At 44.0% G+C, this 18,277-nt stretch overlaps 1 protein-coding gene and 1 pseudogene across 2 annotated transcripts in view; one reads left to right on the top strand and one right to left on the bottom strand.

The window, feature by feature from the left end:
* ST8SIA6 (ST8 alpha-N-acetyl-neuraminide alpha-2,8-sialyltransferase 6) overlaps positions 1 to 18,277 on the top strand; it is a gene marked incomplete at its 3' end in the record, with an annotated part of 146,555 nt that overhangs the window by 52,856 nt on the left and 75,422 nt on the right. The window lies entirely within an intron of this gene.
* On the bottom strand, positions 11,982 to 12,609 carry LOC307098769 (adenylate kinase 4, mitochondrial-like; annotated as a pseudogene). Its single transcript has one exon. The product of its transcript is annotated as an adenylate kinase 4, mitochondrial-like (transcript).

Raw genomic sequence — 18,277 nt, forward strand, 5'->3', positions numbered from 1 at the left:
CCCTGTCGCATGCCCTCATCCCACCCTCCCAGTGTCTTATGTCCATTGGTTGTGCTTATATGCATACATACAAGTCCTTTGGTTGATCTTTCCCCCCATCCCCAACACTCCCCAGCCTTTCCGCTGTAATTTGACAGTCTGTTCGGTGCTTTACTGCCTCTGTATCTATCTTTTTGTTCATCAGGTTATAATGCTCTTTATTTTCCGTTGACCCAGTAATCCCACTTCTAGGAATATATCCCAAGAAACCAGAAACACCAATCAGAAAGGATATATGCACCCCTTTGTTCATAGCAGCACAATTCACCATAGCTAAGATTTGGAAACGGCCTAAATGCCCATCAGCAGATGAGTGGATTAGAAAACTATGGTACCTCTACACAATGGAATACTACGCTGCTATAAAAAAGAAGGAATTCTTACCATTTGCAGCAGCATGGATGGACCTGGAGAGCATTATGTTAAGTGAAATAAGCCAGGCAATGAAAGAAAAATACCACATGATCTCACTCATTTACGGAAAATAATGAACATTTCTTCCTCTTTTAAATATATGCATAGTGTTTGTGGGAGGAAGGAGTTAAAAAGGCTGCCTGAAATCCCTTCACCCCCTTCCCTGGGGGTGTGGGAGGTTGTGTGGAGAGAAACCGAGGTAGGCAACCTGGTCTAATCTCTTTTTAACTGCACCTCTGGGTTCTGGGCTAATGATAGCTGCTGGGAGAAAGAGTCCTTATTGGTTGAGAGCCCCTAACAGGCTGTTCCCTGCCTTAGGGGTTATTTACAGTAAATGGGACCCAGGATTTCTGAGGCAGGTCTCCCTGGAGAGTGGCCCCTAGGCCATCCAAGTGTCTGGGTAAAAGGGGGATGTGCCGTAGTTTAAATGTTCCTGCTGTGCCAGGGACCCCACGGACCTCACTTTGAGACCTCGCCTCCTGTTCTAAGCCACAGTGCATGCCCAGTGCAGGAGGACAGGACCAGGGGCATCCTTGCTGACCCAGGCTCCTCTCTGCTTTGTCTGAGACTCTCCACTGACGGGGTCCTTGAAATCAGTAGGAAAGCCTGATACTGGGCGAGATCTCTGATTTTGATTAGTCTGGTTGGGCAATCCAACCCTGTCCGTTGGCTCCGTTTATTACAAAAGGATAGCCCGATTCCGATTTTTGTTTCCTTTTCCTTAAATTCCAGCCGATGGGCCCGAAGCTTCCTGGGGAAGCGGCCTGCGCTGGGGACCTTCCGTTTGCCACACCTGACCCACTCTTCTCTCCGCACCATGGTTTTGTCGGGGTCCTTCTTTGCTCTGGGAGGCCAGCCTACAAGGACTTTCATCCATAGGCTCCTTTGTGACCTGGTTTTCCTAGGATTTGACCCAGAGAGGAGCACTAGAAATTGATCAGAAAAAGGGAATGAGGAAAGAAGCTTTCTCATTGTGGTGTTCCTCCAGGTCAGTTACATCCTTGACTGAAGGAAGCTGTTGCATCGTGAACGAAAGCCTCGACTTTTGTTAGACCCCCTCCCTTCCCCTCCCTTCGCCCCTGCCCTCCCCTCCCCTCTCCTCCCCTCTCGTCTCCTCCCCTCCCCTGGATTCTTTAGCTTAGGTATAGGCTATAAATAGTCCCCTGATACTGTACCTGGATTTCCCTACATTGGGCCCACGCTTTTAGGGAATACCTCTTCTTTAAGCTTTTCTTAAATGACACAGTTTGGGCCATCATTCCTGTCAGGACCCTCGCTTACTGCGCAGATGGCAGGAATGAACACTTGCCAGTGCTTCTCTTCTCAGACAATAAATTCATTGGATTTGGGGTTGGACTTAAAGTAGCTCATGCATTATATATGGGGCTGCACATCTGTTTTGATCATATTGGAGCCATTTGTTGTTGTTTGTTGAGCTCTTTCTGAAACTTTACCTGAGGAACTCAAATTCGAAACCTCTTGCAGATAAATGGCATCACGCCTCATGAAGAGTAGAACTTGGAAACATTGCTCCTTGCTCTACCTTCCCCTGCGACAAGCCAGTTGTACTCCTTGCCCAACATGTGAATCAGTGTGTGAAAGTTGCCTTTGACTCTTCAACCCTCTTTCTGACATGAACTATTTTTGTACCTCAAAGTGACAAAAGTCCTCAACGTAAGGCTGGTCCATAGCTGTGCCTTGGAGCAAAGCACTTGGGTCAGCATGCGGGGAGGGGGTGGCTGCGGAATTCTTGCATCCTGGAAGGTGTTTTCTAAGGCAGAGAATTTTACAGCTCTTTTATGTGCATCCACAGAAGTGGTTAACTGTAGGATGCTAATGAAAATGCCTGTGCATATGCTCTCATGTTTGCTCTCTCGCTTTTTTTCTGTTGTTTTGTGTTTGGTACTAAGACCTTTTCTGGGCTATTCTTTAGGGGACGGCTTTCCAGTACACACACAGTTTTCAGCTGCTCATGTAATTAGCCTGCACTGGTATTCTGTTCAGCAAAGGTCCAGAGAGAGCAGGCACGGATTGCCCATTGTGGCGAATGTTATTTTGCACACAGGAGACTAATTTTTTCAGTCGTATTGTCATTATCAGGAATTGTGCGTTCTGCCACCACTGCTATTGCAGACTTACAGGGAACAATCAGGAAAGCTATTCAGTGTGTGGTGATAAAAAGTAATTTCATTTTCTTGGAAATAATTATTTAGCTCTATTTTTGTCATGGTCTGTTGAAGTCTTAGACTTTTCTCTTTCTTCAGCCAATTTGTCCCCTTCAGACAGCTAACACAGAACTTAGGGAGACAGAGTTGTAGTGGGAGAGGAACAGAGCGCCTTTTCTCCGCTGGCCTTCTCTATATTTTTGAGTCAACAGTTGCCCTTCTGAGGAATAGGATACTATGTATCACCATTCTTTATTTCCTGTTTAAGGAGACTATGAACTCCAAAGGGCTTATTCACAATTATTCTATCCCTGGCGTCAATCACAGACACAGCATGTAGTTGTTGCTCAGTAAATATTTGTTGAATAAACTGATGGATGAATAAATATACTTAAGTCTTCAAAGCATTTTTCACTACCATCTCTAATTTCTAGCTCTAAAAAAAGTATCCTGAAATCCACAAACTTCTATTCCTTTTTTGAAACTACTTTGTAACTTCTGTCTTTCTCATACTTTGAGTCTTCAGTTTTTCATTGTTTTCCTTCCTTATTCTTTCCCCTTGAATGTTTCTCTGAGTTTCTTCAACCCAATCTTTTTTTCACCAGTTATCTCACAGATAAAATATGATACTGTATTAAAGGTAGCCACCTTAGCACTGCTTTATTTTCAACATGGCAAAGATTATTTGTAATTTTTTCTGACTATATGTTTACCAAAATGATAATTGTCTGAATAACCTACCTTTCTATCTTAGTCCACATTGCTTCAGACCAATGAACTGATTTTTCTTTTAAAAAATGTAATTATTGATTTCAGAGAAGAAGGGAGAGAGAGATAGAAACATCAATGATGAGAGAGAATCATCGGCCAGCTGCCTTCTGCATGCCCCCTATTGGGGATAGAGCCCCCAACCCAGGCATGACTTCCTGGTTCATAGGTAGATGCTCAACCACTGAGCCACACTGTCCAGGCCAATGAACTGCTTTTTCTAAGAGCAGGTACTTTCAGGGGCTGACCCAGGAAATGAACTCATTTCTCCCCTCCTGGGTTTTTCTGCTCTGTGTGTGAGCCTTTTTCTTCCTTCTGCTGCTCCTCTATTTTCCCAGATGATCTTAGATCCTGAGAGTATTTACAATTATACTTGTTTGATGTCTGCCATTTGGTCAGGGGAGAGGAACTACTCTACCAAAATCTTCTAAAACACAATGTTATAACACAAAATTTTATTCTCTCTCATACAACATTCAATATAGATATTCTTTCTCGATTAGGCAACTCTCCTAATATTGCCTTAGGGATTCTGCTTCCTTCCATCTTACGTGGTAGCCATCTTCAGCAGATGATCCCAGGCTTGCGGGCGAATATGAAGATGCTATGGAGAAAGCACACACAGCTTGGAGGAGGCACACATCACTTCCATTGTTTGGAACTGGCCCACCTAGATGTTTGTGGTCATGTGACTGGTTTTGGCCAATAGAATGTGAGTGGAGTTTGTGTGTGGTTGGCGTCGGGAAACGTAGTGCCTGGCTGGGAAGCTGCTTAAAGCAACAACTACATACTATGAAAGGAAGCACCAATCAGCAGTGGTGAACCAGATTCGTCTGCCACATATACAGTGTGTCAAAAAAAAATGTAACACACTTTAACAGCTGATAGCTCAATTTTGAAAATGAAATGTATTTTTAAAAAAATATTTCTATTGATTTGAGAGAGGAAGGGAGAGGGAGAGAGAGAGATAGAAACATCAACGATAGAATCATTGATCAGCTGCCTCCTGCATGCCCCCTACCTGGGGACCGAGCCCACAACCTGGGCATGTGCCCTTGACTGGAATTGAACCTGGGACCTTTCAGTCCACAGGCCGATGCTTTATCCACTGAGCAAAACTGGCTAGGGCTGACATGTATTTTAATAAACATTGCCTTTATAATTATTCATTTTTTGAGGACACCCTATATTAAATAGCTCCACCATTCTCATCATTCTATTGACTATAGGCCACTAAAGTGTTTCTTAAAGGTGGGAGAAAACATTTTTTTTAAACAACAACAACCTCATATCTCTTTTAAAAATATTTATTGTTGGAAGTATTACAGATGTCCCCCTTCGTCCCCACACCGACACTGACTCATTGTACACACGTGACTTCCGGGAAAGTGGAACTGACATTTCACAGGTCAGTCAACCAGAGACCGGTTGTCATGACGTTAGAGAACGGATTTGAGCTTGACAGGGATTATAGTGAAATGCCATTGGAACTCAACAAATTTCCCCAGAGAGCTATTCGTCGCAAAAACAAGAGGATATAAAAATCAGTAGTACAAATTCTCATAAAACTAGGAAAACCCTCTCGTTTTATGACACCTTGAGCTTACATAAAGATTGCGTTTTAGTTTTTCTTCTTCCCTTTTCTCTAAACTAAATACAGTTCAGTTTGTTTTTATTTAGCACCTTTCTGACTTTATAGCCAAAGCTTTAAAATAAAGAAAAGAAACGTTGAATGAAATGGAGTTAGACGCATGCTAACCCCAGGGAGAACCTTCTAAGTGCACTGCTCCTTTTAAAAGTTTAAAACAGGAAATCTTGTATTTCAGAGATCCCGAACTTCCTAGGGTAGCCTGATTATCACTAAGGAAGGAAGGAATATCCGTGCCATACAAGAGCTTTCTCCCTTTTGGACATGTTTCACCATCTCTGACTCTGTCTCATTCTCTCTCTCATGCACACACTAATTAAATCGGGGAATTCCCAGGAGCATACAGATAATGTTATTTATTTTGACAAGAATTTGCAGTTTGTTAAAGGAAAGATAAGATATGGCATTTATAAACAATCATAATTATAATACATCTCAACAGATGCAGGAAGCAGATTTTTCTTCACGGCTGAAATATGGCCTCATGGGTTCCCCACATCTGGGTCTTGCACACCAGCCTGGGTCAGTTATGTATGGAAAGGGACGATAGCTCATGACCAGACCACATTCTTCTTTTGCGACACCAAATGGACAAGGGAGTTACTAAAAATGGAGGGGAAGAGAGAAGCAATTCACACTGTGAACATGATCTGCCTTGTGAATGGCCTCTCTGGCAAAATTAAATGTAGCAAGAAAAGATGCTGTCTGTTAAATGAAAGGTGATAAACAAAATTCATCAGGTAGATGTGGAGATCCTATAACCCGGCAGAGTACAGGCGAGACATATGCCCCCTGCATACACAGTGTGCAGCGACCACCGGGACCCGGGGAGGGCCCATTCCCCGTCTCAGCAGCAGAGCGTAAAAAACAGAGGTTCCAGGCAGGAGCAAATACATTGTTTATCTGCTAATGAGAATGGGGAGCTCAAACTAAAGAAAGGTACCAAAAAGGCCCTTTTGAATTTACTCCACAAAGGTACATGAAAACACAAGCTCACATAAACAGGATTAAAAATATAAGGAGGCAAGATAATTGAAATAATATCTATTTTTTTAGGGTAATTGTTAAGGATTTAATTAAATAATGCATGAACGTGTTTACCATGAAGTGGCAATAACCAGTAACTGCCAAGAATGCCTAATCCATAGCATTTGGAAATTTGTGGTCTTTATGATTTGAGCAAACCCCCTCTCCCCTCCCCCAGCAGGCTGGTTAAATTGTTTAGACAAACAGCTAAAGCCAAATACTGAATTCAGATTCCAGTGAACTACATTTTATAAAAGCCCTATTTATGGTTTTGCACAGGCATCTTTCTGCCAAACATTATCCTGTCTCAACAACATGTTAAGTGTCAGGAAAGGCACAGCAGCACCTTGCTCACCATCGCTATTCTTTCCTTTTCCCTCGCCTACCAGAGGGGGCACACCCTGGCTGAAACTGGAACTCATCTGAGCTTGGCTCCTGGAGGGGATAGGGGTGACCCTGGGGAAGGGGGGGAAGACAGGAAGCCAATCTCCCCTGGTTCTGCCAGAACTGTGCGTGATAAGCAGCACCGCCACATCAGACAGCAGGCCAAGGTGTGAATTTGGCATTCAGAATCATGTTAATGTGGCACCTTCTAAGTGCACTGGTGTGCAAGACCCAGATGTGGGGAACCCATGAGGCCATATTTCAGCCGTGAAGAAAAATCTGCTTCCTGCATCTGTTGAGATGTATTATAATTATGATTGTTTATAAATGCCATATCTTATCTTTCCTTTAACAAACTGCAAATTCTTGTCAAAATAAATAACATTATCTGTATGCTCCTGGGAATTCCCCAATTTAATTAGTGTGTGCATGAGAGAGAGAATGAGACAGAGACAGGGCGATGGTATAAAGTTAGGGTTACCTTGTGTTAGGTGCACATTCGCCATTGGTTCACCTGCCAGCACTTTCGGAAGGATCAGTTTATTATCAGGGCCTTGTTTGGGGTGGCAGTGGGGGAGTGATTTGCTCTGATCTCAGGAAACAAAAGCAAGTAGTATCTGGAGAGCTCCCAGGAGCCCAGACCTCGGTGTGAGCACCATGGCTGAGGGTGACGGAAGGGTAAAGTTCCCTTTAAGGGCACAAAACCCTGGACACAAAAGGTTGGTGAGGGTCATGAGCTCGCCTTCTCCATAGATTAGCCTGGACTCAAGCCATCCTACTTTGACAGCCTTTCATTTCACTTATAAATGAGCAGTTACAGAGGAGGATCGAGGCTCAGACTTCCTTCTCGCAGCTTTTCTTTGCTGAAGCAAAGGGAAAAATAAGACGAGTATCCTGTAAAGCTGAATGTCACCATAGGGAACACTGCTATTTTTGATGTGAGGCCACTCTTAATACAAGCAAAACCAAGCAGGCTCGCTCCCTGGATTGCTTAGGACAGGAAATAGGTAGTTTACATCCAGGAGCAAACTCAGGCTGCAGAGTCCGGAAAACCTGAGTGTGAGTCCTGGCTACCCTGTTTATTGGCAGCAAGAGCCTGGGCAATGCACTTCACATATCTGACCTCACCTTCTTCTATAAATGTAGGATGCTTGAAAGATGAAATACAGGGTGGGGCAAAAGTAGGCTTACAGATGTGAGTACACGAAACAGTTTATTCTGTATTATTATTTATTAGCTAGAGGACCGGTGCACAAAATCGTGCCTAGGTGGGGTCCCTCAGCATGGCTGGCAATCGAGGCTTATCGGGGGGCTGGCCAGCCAGGGGGAGGGGCCTCAGGAGGTTGGCTGGCTGGGGAGAGGGGCCACGGGAGGTTGGCTGAGGGAGCACACTGACCACCAGGGGGCAGCTCCTGCATAGAGCGTCTGCCTCCTGGTGGTCAGTGTGCGTCATAGCGACTGGTCGACTGGTTGTTCCAGTTGTTCCGGTCGTTCGGTCTTAACAGTTGCTTAGGCTTTTATATATATAGATTATTGTATTATTTTCAATACGATCAACTGTAAGCCTACTTTTGTCCCATCCTATATTTATAAAGGCTGTAAAACTACATGTATTACTCAATAGGCCTTTGATAAATGGTACCTATTTTATGTTTGCATTAAGGTTAAAGGGTATTAAACAGCAACGTTTTTAAGTTCTAAACAAGGCAGGATAATGGAGAACAAAATGAATTCAGAGCTAGTTAGACTCACAGCAGTGAGTATAGGTAGGGATCTTAGAGACCATCCAAACTATTTATGCACTAGAAGCCCGGTGCACGAAATTCGTGCACGGCGGGGGTTGTCCCTCAACCCAGCCTGTACCCTCTCCAATTTGGGACTCCTGTAGGGATGTCCGACTGCCCGTTTAGGCCCGATCCTGGTGGGATCGGGCCTAAACGGGCAGTCGGACATCCCTCTCACAATCCAGGACTGCTGGCTCCCAACTGCTTGCCTGCCTGCCTTCCTGATTGCCCCTAACCGCTTCTGCCTGCCAGCCTGATCACCCCCTAACCACTCCGCTGCCAGCCTGGTTGATGCTTAACTGCTCCCCTGCCAGCCTGTTTGCCCCCAACTTCCCTCCTCTGCCAGCCTGGTCACCCCTAACTGCCCTCTCCTGCAGGATTAATCACCTCCAACTGCCCTCCCTTGCAAGCCTGGTCCCTCTCAACTGCCCTCCCTTGCAGGCTGGGTGCCTTCCAACTGCCCTCTCCTGCTGGCCATCTTGTAGTGGCCATCTTGTGTCCACATGGGGGCAGGATCTTTGACCACATGGGGGCAGCTATATTGTGTGTTGCAGTGATGATCAATCTGTATATTACTCTTTTATTAGATAAGATAGAGGCCTGGTGCACGGGTGGGGGCCAGCTGGTTTGCCCTGAAGGGTGTCCCGGATCAGGGGGGGTTCTCTTGGGGCATGGGGCAGCCTGAGCGAGGGGCCTGTGGTGGTTTGCAGGCGGGCCACGCCCCCTGGCAACCTAAGCAGAGGCCCTGGTATCTGGGATTTATTTTCCTTCTACAATTGAAACTTTGTAGCCTGGAGCAGAGCCAAGCCTGCTGTTCCCTCCGGGGTGGCAGCCATTTCTGTGGCAGTTAATTCACCTTCTACAATTGAAACTTTGTTGCCTTACGCGGGTGGGCCCGGCCAGGGTGTGCTTTAAAGCTTTGCTTCCCCTGTTGCCGCCAGCAACCCTGGCCTGCTCTCTCAAGCTCCACTCTGTTGCCATTTGTTTGAATTTGTTTACCTTTTATAATTGAAACTTTGTAGCTTGAGTGGAGGTTTAGGCCTGCAACGGCTATGGAAAGCTTGGCTTGCTCTGTTACCTGGGAAACCTTGCTCTCTGTGGCTGTAGCCATCTTGGTTTGGGTTAATTTGCATACTCGCCCTGATTGGCTGGTGGGCGTGGCTTGGGCGGTGGGCATGGCTTATGTAGCGGAGTGATGGTTAATTTGCATATTACCATTTTATTAGAGAAGATAGCAGTGAAGGAACTGTGTGTGGCAGCAGAATGAAAACCAAGAAAAGCTGTCCCTTGAATTTTACTTTTTTGAAAATGTTTTCAGACAGTTAAAGTTTTACAATATAATTGAAGGAGTTTATTGAAGAAAACCAGAAATATATATATTTTAGGTCACTGAACATGAAACAAGAATCATCTTTCAAAGACCATGGAAAAGGTGTTTGTCTTTGATTTTTCTCACCTAGCAAAGGGCCCCTCAGTTGTTGGGCTGTGTCTCAGAAACAGCAAACATGGGAGACACACTGAGTAACCCTGACACTCGCTGCAGCTATCTATTTTGCTAGAAAGGAGAGGGGAGTGAAGGATGGAGGAGTAGAGTATGAAATTAGGGATCATGCCATTTCCTATTTCCTATCCCTCTCCCCAAAACTCCAAAGGTAAAGCTTACACAGAAGTCACCCCCAAGAATAGAGAAGGACCCTTGCTGGAATAATTATTTTTAAGGCAACTGGAATAAATTTCATTGTCCTTCCCAGAGGAGAGCAAGAATTAATTATATAAGGTGGCCACAGTGATTTATTGATATTACATTACAATAAATGACAAAATAGTATTATTTGTATTTTTAGACTTTATGACCACTCTCTAGAATCTTTGGACTAGAAAAAAATTAAGATTTTGTTTTCTCCTTGTTGTAAAGCTGTCATCTTTAGTCTAGGCATAGCTAGTGCAACATGTTTCCCCAACCCCCAGGCTCCACTCCCTTTACCAACTATTTATTCACAGGAGAGAAACACTGTCAGCACCAACATTTAGCAGCATTTTCAAAATATGTTACTTTTTGAATAAAAAGTAAACTATTCTTTCTTTTAAAATATATTTTATTGATTTTTTTTTTTTTTTTACAGAGAGGAAGGGAGAGGGATAGAGAGTCAGAAACATCGATGAGAGAGAAACATCGATCAGCTGCCTCCTGCACACCCCCCACTGGGGATGTGCCCGCAACCAAGGCACATGCCCTTGACCGGAATTGAACCTGTGACCCTTCAGTCCACAGGCCGATGCTCTATCCACTGAGCCAAACCAGTTAGGGCAAAAAAGTAAACTATTCTTTTAATCAAGTAATTCCACATGGTCTTTTTACATCTATATATATAAAACCCTAAGTGACCAGATGACCGGTTGCTATGACGTGCACTGACCATCAGGGGGCAGACACTCAACACAGGAGATGCCCCCTAGTGATCTGTGTGCTCACACAGTGGGAGCACTGCTCAGCTGACTGATGTGAGCCAGATGAGGGCTCACGCTGGCAAGCGCAGCTGCTGCAGCGTGAGCCTTTCCCGCTTCCGTGGCAGTGCTACTAAGCAGCAGCAGCAGGGCCAGGATGAGCAGCAGCAGCGTGGCACCTGGCCCAAGCTTGGGCTCCTCGCCGGCCGCCTGCCACTTTGCGCACTACTACATCCCCCGAGGGGTCCTGAATTGCGAGAGGGCACAGGCCAGGCTGAGGGACCCCACCGGTGCACGAATCCATGCACCGGGCCTCTAGTCTATACATAAGATATGATCTTTTAACATTTATGTAGGTGAATATTTCTTTCTTTTTGAGGATTTACAAAAGACCATGAGGTTTTATTTTTCCACACAAAAAAAGAAAGGAACACCCATGATAGTAAGACCAGCAGTTTAAGTAGACCCTTCAAGAGCTCAGTTCCTGGTGCATGAAGTGATCTGACATCATCCTCTAGCTCTGAGTTCTGAGAATGGAAGTTCAGAGGCATAAAAGCAGTAAGTATCTGTAGGGATAAAGGAAGGGAAGGAAACAGATGTAAAAAAAAACCATCTAATAAAAATAGGAGCAGCCAAATCCTTTCATTCCAGGATGTCTGAAAAGGAGAGGGAGAGATTCTATGGAGCATAGATGCAGAAAGGGAGATGTTGCTCTAACAAAAACAATAAATTGTGGATACAGTTGCTCAAAGTCAGAGAAGTGACCATTGTGAGTAATTGGCTTCAACCTCGTTGTCTACAGGGGGCATAAAACAGAGAATGTGGGACAAAGCCTGGGTTACATTCCTTGGCATTCTCAGACCAACTGGTGCTTTGGTTCAACAGCCTTTAGGGGGTGGGGAGAACTAGAGACCGCTACCATCATGGGTAAAAAGGCTACCACTATGGCAACAACATGATGGTAAAAAATCGGCTAGAGCTTGGGTTCTACACCGTTTGAAATCCGGCATGTCCTCATATCCTTGTGAAGGGCTTGACGCCTGTGCAGAGGCATCTTCAATATGTGCAGGTGCCCCCTTTTCCAAAAGGCAGAGAGGAGCCTCTTCACGGACTCCTTTGGCTCATCAATGCTCATATCAGTGCACCATTTAAACTAGAAAAGACATGCAAGCTCCCTCAGCTAGCTTCTAACTGGGACATGGCACCACACTACACATACAATTGAAAGAACAACCAACTGCGTCTTCCTGGTCCTTCCACAGGGCCAGCTCAGCATGCTTGCTTGGACTGAATAAGGCTGATCTTGTTTTAGAAAAGCACGTAAACCTAGGGCCAGATGTTGTTAGTCTCCATTCAGAAAATTGGTGGAGCACTCCTCCGTTCTTGTGCAGTTCAAGAGGGCTTTGCACATCCTTGTACTGTCCTATCCTGGGAGAAGCTGCTTCCGGTTTATCATCCTCCTGCTGGACCAACAGTTCACCAGTGACAACATCCACCCCAGGTACAAGAGGTGGATTGAAGTCCAGGTGACACACCCTTCAGCTAGGAGGGTGAATCCAATGTCGACTGAGACGATCTTTGAGTGTTTCAAACGAAATGTTCAGCGTGATCACTAGCTCCAGGTCACAGATTCTGGCTAGGGCTTCAGCCTGAACTAATGTGCTAGGAAAACCATCTAGTAGGCAGTGCTGATCCCGCCTGTTCTCCAGCTCCAACATCCTCAGGCGTGTGATCACGTAACCTGGAACCAAAAGACCTCTCTCTATGTACTGCTTTACCATATCACCAACTTCCCCGTTGGCTTTGATGTTCTCTGCAAGTAGTGGCCGCTGGAGAGATGCTGGAGGCCAAAGTTTTGGGCGGTCCTCTGGCACATGGTGCCCCTACCCAAACCCGGTGACCTGAGGATGAACACATGAGGGAGTTTGGAAGCCATTGCCTCTCTGAGGAGAGGGGCAGCCACTCGGGCAAGCAGATAGCAGCAACCTTGGAGAAAACCCAGGAACTTTGTTTCTGTTGCCCCTGCTCCAGACACCCTCTACGCACGTGGGGCCGCCCCTGTGCTCAGGCACTTATAGGCATGTGATTCCAGGATTTCAGGGCCCAGCTGTTGACACTTACAACTCTCTCACATCTTTTAAATATGAGGATAGTTAAAACAGTGTCTCCAGTGATAGGAGAGATTTAGAGATCTTCTACGAAACTGAGTGCAAGCTACTGTCCTATAGCTTCCTGTGAAATCGTTAAGGCATGAAAGGTTGACTTGCATTCAGATAGCTTTTTGATAAGATTTGAATTTTCATAATTTGGAACACTGCCCTTGCATAGGGTAGGTGTGGTTTGAACCATACAGTATGTGGTCAGTGTGTATGCTTGATGACCTATTTCATGTAGTACCATTTCAAATGACCTAGAACAATAGAATTTTCTGAAAGGCGACATCTTAATGAGGTACTATAAAGATGGTAGGTATAAGGTGCCCTTGAGCAGGGTGAAAGGCAAAGTGAATGGTAGACTGGCCCTACATGCTCTTCCCTATTTATTATCTTGGAGAGTACAACATGACCCGAATTACAGCTTAAAAAGAAAAGGTATAAATTATGGCAAAACTTCAGAAAACCCATATGTGAGCATGGCACTTGATAGCCTGCTGACAAGCAGGTATTCCTAAGTTTTAGCTTGTCTGTCTGCCAGGAAAAACAATTTTTGGTTATATACAAGATTTTTCTAGTCATAGAATGATATATGACTTGTTTCTACTCAACTTTAAATTTACATTATTTTCACTGTTTCTGAAAGTATACTCATACTTTGTCTTCTCACTTCTTACCCTTCAACTTACTTTGCTTTTGGTCAGCTTTTAAGAGTTTCAAATCTAGCATTTCTTCCTGTCCTTGGTATAGAGGTCAGAAAGAAGATGTTAGAGTTCCAAAATGGTGCTGGATTAAGTGGAAGCTACACTGACACTATTCTAGGACCAAACTGGAATTACAGCCAAAATACAGAAAAACCATCCCGAATAATCAACTGAAGACTAGATGGAAAGAACCCTGATAGCCGAATGGAGAGTGGAGACTGCATAGAGACTGGTAGGAAGGGTGGAAATACAAAAGGGCTGGCAGGGCTCCCAAAGGCAGAAGATAAAGTGCTGGAGGTATATCTCAGCTGTGGGGGTTGCCACTGAGAACTCTGGGATCTAAACCTCAAGCTGAGTTCCCCAGCCGAAGGCACCGGAACATAGCATCTGGCTGTAAAAATCAGCAGGGTTGCTGACTGCCAGGAAGAGATGACTGGAAATGCAGGCAACCTCTTAAAGGGGCACCTACTTTGGGCTCCAGCAGAGGAAGGGCAGGGTGGACTAGAGCTGTGTGAGGAGAATCTAGAGTTGGGGGCTCTGGGTTTAGAGCTCAGAAGGCAGACACTCTGGTTCCCTGTGCTGAGTCATTCCCTCACATTGAAGAGGACATCTTTCTCCAGCAGACTTTACCATCCAGGCAGGGTGGAGGGGTGAGAAGCAATCGCCCCACCCTATTGTAAAAACTCTCACCTCACCCTGTGGAGTCTATACCTTGCTCCAGTCAATAGCCTGAGGGTTATTAAGGCTGAGAATAATAATAAGACTCTAGGCAGATGTGGATCTCTAGAGGCTCTAAGTCTTTGCCTGATCTAATTCTGGATCAAGGGTTAGGAAAAACAGACCTTAATGCATTCCTTGGTCCTTTACAAAGGCACCCAGCCCCAGCAGAGGGAACCACAAGCTGTGGATTGCTGATAGTTCCAAACAGTACTCTGGGCTGTCACAAACATAGCCTGACATTGTCCTGCACTAGAGACTGGGAATCATAGAAGATCTAGCTAAAACATAGACACAAACCCAAACAGACAGCCAAAATGGGGAATAAAAAAACAAGCCCTAAATAAAAGAACAGAGACTTCTCCAGAAGAAGAGCTAAATGATATAAGTAATGTATCAGATATTGAGTTCAGAATAATGATTACAAGGATGCTCAACAGTATGAGAAAAGATATAGAAACTATGAAAACTTACCAGTTGGAAATGAAGAATGACATAGCACTAATAAAGAACACATTGGAAGGAATACACAGCAGATTAGGGGAAGCCAAGGATCAGATCAGTGAATTAGAAGACAAAGTAGAAAAAAAACACCACTCAGAAAACAAAAAAGGAAAAACAGTAAAAAAAAAAAAAAAAAAAAAAAAAAGGAGGGCAGCATAGGGGAGTTGTGGGACAACATGAAATGTAACCATATTTGCATCATAGGATAGCCAGAAAGTGCAGAAAGTGAGCAAGGAATAGAGAATGTGTTTGAAGAAATAATGGCAGAAAACTTCCCTAACCCGATGAAGGAAAAAGTCCCACAAGTTCAGGAGGCACAGAGATTCCCAAGCAAAAAGAACCCAAACAGCCCCCACCTAGACACATCATAATTAAAATGCCAAAAATTAAAGAAAAAGAGAATCTTAAAGGCAGCAAGAGAAAAGCAATATGTTATCTACAAAGGAGCTCCCATAAGGCTGTCAGCTGATTTTCCATCAGAAACTCTATAGGCCAGAAGGGAATGGCATGAAGAACTCAAGGTAATGAAAAGCAAGGATCTGAAACTAAGATTACTATATCCAGCAAAGGTATCATTCAAAAATAGATGGTGAAATAAAGAGCTTCCCAGACAAAAACCGGCAAAAGGAGTTTATCACCAGCAAACCAGCTGCAAGAAATGCAAAAGGGACTGCTGTAATGAGAAAAAATAGATAGTGAGAAATATAGGCATAAATAAGTACCTATCCTATATAATAAAAGGCTAATACGCAAATTGACCAAACGGCAGAATGACCAGTCGCTATGACACGCACTGACCACCAGGGGGCAGATGCTCAATGTAGGAACTGCCCTCTGGTGGTAGTGTGCTCCCACAGGGGGAGCGCCACTCAGCCAGAAGCCAGGCTCACCGCTGGTGAGCAGCAACCTTGGCAGGAGCCTCTCTCACTTCCACAGCAGCGCTAAGGACTCCTCTGGGGATGTTTGACTGCGGGCTTAGGCCCACTTCCCGGGTAGCGGGCCTAAACCGGCAGTCAGACATCCCCCAAGGGGTCCCTAGTCAATAATAACCTTAAATGTAAATGGAATAAATGCTCCGATCAAAAGACATAGGGTAGCTGAATGGAAATAAAAACACAGCCCAATTATATGCTGTCTACAAGAGAGCCACCTCAGAAAAAAACTCACACAGGATGAGAGTGAATGGATGGAAAAATTTTCTATGCAAAAGGAAAAAAAATAAAGCTGGGGTAGTAACACTCATATCTGACAAAATAGACTTTAAAAGAAAGGCCATCACTAGAGACAATAAAGGTCACAGCATAATACTAAAGAGATTGATCCAACAAGAGGATATAATCCTGGTAAACATATATGCACCCAATATAGGAGCACCTAAATATATAAAAACACTTCTGGAGGACTTTAATTGAGAGATAGAGAGCAATACAGTCATAGTTGGGAATGTTAACACCCCACAGCCTTTACTGGATAGATCTTCCAGACAAAAAATCAACAAGGAAACAATAACTCTAAATGACATACTGGATCAGATGGATTTAATTGACATTTACAGAATATTTTACCCCAAAGCTGCAGAATACACATTCTTCTCAAATGCACATTGTTCATTCTCAAAGATAGACCACATGTTAGAACACAAAACAAGTCTCTACAAGTTCAAGAAGATTGAAAATATATCAAGCATCTTCTGAGATCACAATGGAATGAAATTAGAAACAAACTACATTGAAAACACTCAAAACATTCAAACACATTGAGGGTAAATAGCATGTTATTAAACAACTAGAGGCCCGGTGCATGAAAATTCATGCACTGGAGGGGAGGGTTCCCTCAGCCCGGCCTGCCCCCTTGCACAGTCCAGGAGCCCTTAGGGGTGGGAGGCGACCCGGCGATCAGGGAAAGGTGATGCCCCATCACACCTCTGCTGCTGCCACTGCTGGCAGCGCAAGCCTCGGCCGGCCCTGGTTAACTGAGCCTTGGGCGGCCCTGGGTGGCTGGGCAGCCGCCATCCGAGGCTTGCCTGTGCCTTGGGCTGGCCCTGGGCAGCTGAGGGTCTGAGGGGACTGGGGGACTTCGCAGGCAGGGCTGAGGGGACTGGGTGCCACCAGCTTGTGGCTGTGGGCACTGCCATATTTGAAGGCGGGGTAGTCATTTAGCATATTCCCTCCTTATTGGCTGTGGGCACCGCCATCTTTATTAGATAGGATGAATGGGTTATCAACAAGATCAAGGAAGAAATTAAAATCTTCCTACAAACAAATGAAAATTAACACACAACAACCCCAAATCTATAGGACACAACAAGAGCAGTCCTGAGAGGGAAGTTCATACACTACAGGCCTACCTCAAAAAACAAGAAAAATTAATAATTAACTATTTAACCCTACAACTAAAAGAATCAGAAAGAGAATGACTAGAAAAGCCCAGAGTAAGTAGAAGGAAGGAAATAAAGATCAGAGGAGACATAAATGACATAGAGACAAAACAACAACAACAAACAAACAAACAAACAAACAAGCAAACAAACAAAAACACCACACACACACAAAAGATCAATGAAACCAAGAGCTGGTTCTTTGAAAAAATAAACAAGATTGATGAACCTTTAGCCAGAGTCATCAAGAAATAAAGAGAGAGGGCCCAAATAAATAAAATCAGAAACAAAAGCATTGAAGTGACAACTGGTACCACAGAATCCAAAATATTGTAAAAAGAAAAAATACTATGAACATCTATATGCTAATAAGCTGGACAATGTGGATGAAATGGACAAATTCCTAGAAAAATACAATCTTCCAAAACTGAATCAGGAAACCTGAATAGGCCAATAACAACTGATGACATTGAAGCAGTAATCAAAAGATTCCCAGCAAACAAAAGCCCTGGATGACTTCACAGGGGGAGTTTTAGGCCAATTATTCAAAGAAAAACTAACACCAATACTCTTAAAACTATTCCAGGAAACTGAAGAGGAATGAACACTTCCAACCTCTTTTTATGAGGCCAGCATTACCCTAATTCTAAAACCAGATAAAGACACAACAAAGAAAGAGAATTACAGGCCAATATCCCTGATGAACATAGATGCTAAAGTCCTCAACAAAATATTAGCAAATTGGATATAGCAATCTATTAAAAAGATCATACACCATGACCAAATGGGATTTATCCCAGGGATGCAAGGCTGGTACAATATTCACAAGTTAATAAATGTGATAGATCACATAAACAAATTAAAAGACAAAAATGTGATCATGTTAATAAACACAGAAAAACATTTGACAAAATCAAACACCCATTTTTGATCAAAACTCTCAGCAAAATGGAAATAGAAGGATCATACCTCAACATAATAAAGGCCATATATGACAAACTTAAAGCCAACATCATACTCTATGGGCAAAAACTAAAACCATTTCCCCTAAGAATAGGAACAAGACAGGGATGTCTGCTTTCATCACTCTCATTCAACATAGTACTGAAAATCTTAGCCACAGTTATCAGACAAGAGGAAAATATAAAA

Source organism: Cnephaeus nilssonii (genome assembly GCF_951640355.1).
Source record: "Cnephaeus nilssonii genome assembly, chromosome: 1".
NCBI lineage: Eukaryota > Metazoa > Chordata > Mammalia > Chiroptera > Vespertilionidae > Cnephaeus > Cnephaeus nilssonii.